Source organism: Eucalyptus grandis, chromosome 3 (assembly GCF_016545825.1).
Source record: "Eucalyptus grandis isolate ANBG69807.140 chromosome 3, ASM1654582v1, whole genome shotgun sequence".
NCBI classification, from domain to species: Eukaryota; Viridiplantae; Streptophyta; class Magnoliopsida; order Myrtales; family Myrtaceae; genus Eucalyptus; species Eucalyptus grandis.
The window spans coordinates 52030235-52034367 of NC_052614.1; positions in this window are offsets into that span (position 1 = coordinate 52030235).

The following is a 4133-nucleotide window of genomic DNA, read 5'->3' on the forward strand; positions in this document are numbered from 1 at the left end:
AAAAAAAAAAGAAAGGAAAAAAATATCAAAATATTATTTAAAATTTTCGCATTGGCCTTCCTATGTGGGACAATCAGCGTCCATGCGAGCAATTTCTAACCAAAATTGATTGAATTGACTTACTTGGTAATTTGCCAAAATATTTAGGATTTAATTGGCAAAAATAACGGGTTTAAGATTGATTTGGCAAATATACAATAGGTTTAAGAATTTCTGAACAATTTCCCCCACTCATTTTCTCATTAAACTTTTCATTTTGACATAAATGAGAATTTGAAATTCAGATGATGATACTTATTTTCATATGATTTGAAATCATGCACTTATAAAATTTTTCATCTCATAGATTTGTGATTTTTTTTTTTTTGATGACCCAGGAACCCTCGTACAATGGGCAACCTGCGGGAAAAACTCGGGGCGAACTGGGCCGCTACCACAGACCCAGCTGCAGGTGAGTCACGCAATGGAGACTTGGGGTTTCGAACCCCTCCCTCATCGGTGGGGGAGCAAGCTCTAACTATCACGGCCACCGCGGGCGGTGGTAGATTTGTGAAATTTTTGTTTCTTGAGAAATTAAGAATCCATTTGTTTCGCAAAAAAATGTGTTGTTTCTGAAAAATGTTTTCCATATAACCATTATTCTATAATATTTTTCGATGTTTGGTTGAAATATGATATTAAAGTGGAATTTTTTTTTGAAATTTAGTTTCTGATTTAATTTTCCTCCATGCACTCCTTTTGATCTTTTTAATTTTTAATTTTCTTTTTAGAAATCAAATTTTAAATTATTTTATTTTTCTTTTATTTTTCTTTTCTTCTTTTTCTTTCCTTGGTCGGTCCTTGACCATGGCGACGACCGACAAGCTAAGGGATGAGTTTGCTAGCCTCTAGTAATGCTCGAGTTTCACTGATCTTCAAGACTAGAGCCTCTCTACCCTCTAGCAGTACTCAAGCGAAGTCGATCGAGTGACGTTGATTTGACAAGGCTTGAGCTTCACTACCCTTTGGTGACCCCGTAGCTTACCTATGGCCGGTCGCCGACCTTCATCGTGGTTGGCAATCGGCCGAAGAAGAAGAAAAAAAGAAAAAGAAAGAAAATAAAAGAAATATAAAAAAAAAAGGAATCTAAAATAATAAGAAAATAATAAATAATTAAATTGAGTGGTAAGAGGAGGGTAGAAAAAATCATTTCCTACTCTTTTAAAGATGCATTTTTCTATTGATAGAAAATGTTTTCTTTGACTTTTTTTTTATATTTCGTGAATTGAACGCCAAAAAATTCGGAATATTTTCCTAGAAGTCATTTTCACGAAATTAATAGAGTCTAATTGTATTTAATTTTGCAGGATGAATCAATTTGCTATCGATCGGCAGCAACAAACTCTTCGGCTGATGATCGACATTCTCATAATCGCCAAATTCATTTTTATTTTTTTATTTTCACAAAGTAATCACTAATGATGTATCGATTGATCATCATTAACAGTTCAAAGGGTCAAAATGCTACGGACTTTTGTAGTGGAGTATTAACTCTCACCAACCTCAATATAATTGCACCTCAATCTGGTCCTAATATTAGAATCTATTAATACCTGAATTTTGGCCACCTCGATTAGTCATTCATTACATAGGAAAAAATTAGGCGTTGTTCTTTTTGCAGAGAACGTCAAGGCTGCATTTGCGCAACGCGCTGCTAGCAGTAGCAGTCCCAGGAGCTCCGTTTCCCGCATTGCCTCCTTGCATGGATCCATTGCTGCTGTGTCCAGTCACCGTAACGGCTCGCCGAGGTGTCCCGGCCTGCATTAGGCTTCGCTGCGTCGGAGACTCTGGCGAATCACCACCGCCACAGCGTCCTTGCAGCTGTGGTCACTGGTTTCTCGCGGTTCTAGTCTGCACGATTCGGCCGCCGCCGACATTTTCTAGCAATTGCTGCTTTCGCTAATCCTAGTCTCCCTCCGCCGTGCTTGCCGTTTCCCTGTCACGCTCCCCGTTGCTTAGGACTTCCACCAGTGGCCGAACGACTCACTGGTAGCTTCGTCGCCGTGAATCGGTAGCCCATCAATTTTTCGCAATTGTCATTCCCTTTAACCAAGAGCTCTCGCCACTCTCAGTTAGTCTGGGCAAGGGATGGCCATAATTCACAAGAACATTCTGTAGTCTTAGTAAGAGGGGGAAGGGTTAAGGATTTACCCGGTGTGAGATATCACATTGTTCGAGGAACCCTAGATGCTGTCGGAGTAAAGGATCGTCAACAAGGGCGTTCTAGTGCGTTGTAGATTCTTATCCAAGACTTGTATCATTTGATGATACCATGTGAATCGCTAGAAACATGTGAAGTGTATGGCTAACCCAATAACGAAAGTTTCGTAAGGGGATTGGAGCAGGCTACCATGAGACAAAAGATCTTCTTTCTAAAGAGATTCGATTCGGAACTGTTATATGTCCAAGGTCCAATATTGAAATAATTTCAGAGGTTTTCCCTAACTTTGTCCGTGTCAACAAACAATTCGAAATGCCTCGACTTTTTTAGAACATTTTTAGAACAGGTCCGAGTCAAATAGCAATGAGGAGGACCCACCACCCCTGAGTCACACTTAATACACCTAGCGCCTCCCCTGGGTTTTGAACCCTTCACCTCTTCGTTGAGGATTAGCAGAGTCTTATCCAGTGGAGCCACCGCGGCCGGTGGTAAGTGTATGCTATTTTAGTGGCTAAATATTAGTCAAATTTTGATTGCTTTGGAATAGCATGTCATTAATGACACTGATGACTTCAATGTAACGTGCATTTCAATGTGTTCAGGTACTTTCATAATTCATTACTCTATGCGATGCTTGGTAACGTTAGGATGTCTATTAGCATTGTTCAGTTTTTCTTATTAAATGAAAACCAAATTAAAAATGTCTTCAGAATTCTATTCTGATTGAGTCTGAGGTTAACTAATACCATATCGTACATATTACATAATGCATGTCATTTAGAAAACTATATATTCTTAAGCTGCATTTAGTCATTTAAATTTTAGTCGGAATAAGAGTAGATAGGATATAATAAGAAATCACTATAATAAAGTCGGATTTTCATATCCTATACTGTCCATTGTTTGGTATAACTTTTCATATTAATTTAAATAAACCTGAAAATGTACAAATGGAGATGGTTGATGATGCTAGTACGAATATCTAGAGGGGGTAAATAGGTGTTTAAAAGAATTTTTGATAAATAAATATGAAATAAAATAAGTTGCGCGCAAAGTCTGAATAAGGATCAGAGTCTGATAAATGAGCCATCAAACTACTGTTAGATGTTCATAATCTGTTATGCAATGGAACAGACTTCTGAAATAACTTGTAAGTGTGCAACAAACTTAAATAAGGAGAGTTAATGGAAGAGAAGATTGCACACGAAATTTCTAGTAATTCGACTTAGATTTAGCCTACATCCATTCTCTCACACTAACAACCTACTGGTTGGATTCCACTATATGATCAACGGGAGATTACAATTTTGAGTGCAAACATTCAGTGGTAGATCACAATATCTCACAAATTCACTCTTTTGGTATTTCTCTCATGATAACAGATGTTTAAGCTCACGAAGGACAAGTGTATGGTCGAAGTTTGCTCAAATTTTGGAATTCTAGATTCTACACTCCGTCTTTTACTTGCTCATCGGTCCTTGGTCTCCTTAAACACATCAAGATTCTATTTGTATGGTAGAGATGTGCCTTATATGATCCAAACTAATAGCTAAGATTTATACAATTTAAATTTTGATGTGTTTTGTCTTTATATGTTTAGTGTCGGAAGCTTAGGTGCGCATGGAGCTTCTGAGACAGTTGAGTAGGAGCTCAACAGAATAAGGTAATCTCGGAAGGAAATTTTGAGCACCTTGCTGTAACATTGCAAGCTAAAGAACTAATAATACTAAAAGTTTGTAGAGCATTATTTACCGAGTCAGGAGCACCTTCTGAGCAAAATCTTCCACGATTTGTTGATTGTACACGAGATGTCTTTTATGTTGAAATAATAGTTGTTTCTTTGTGCACGTTTTGCTGATTTGGTTTTTCAATTATCCTAGTCTCTAGGAGTTAATGGAGTCACATTTAGCTAATTTGTGTGTTAGTTGTCCTA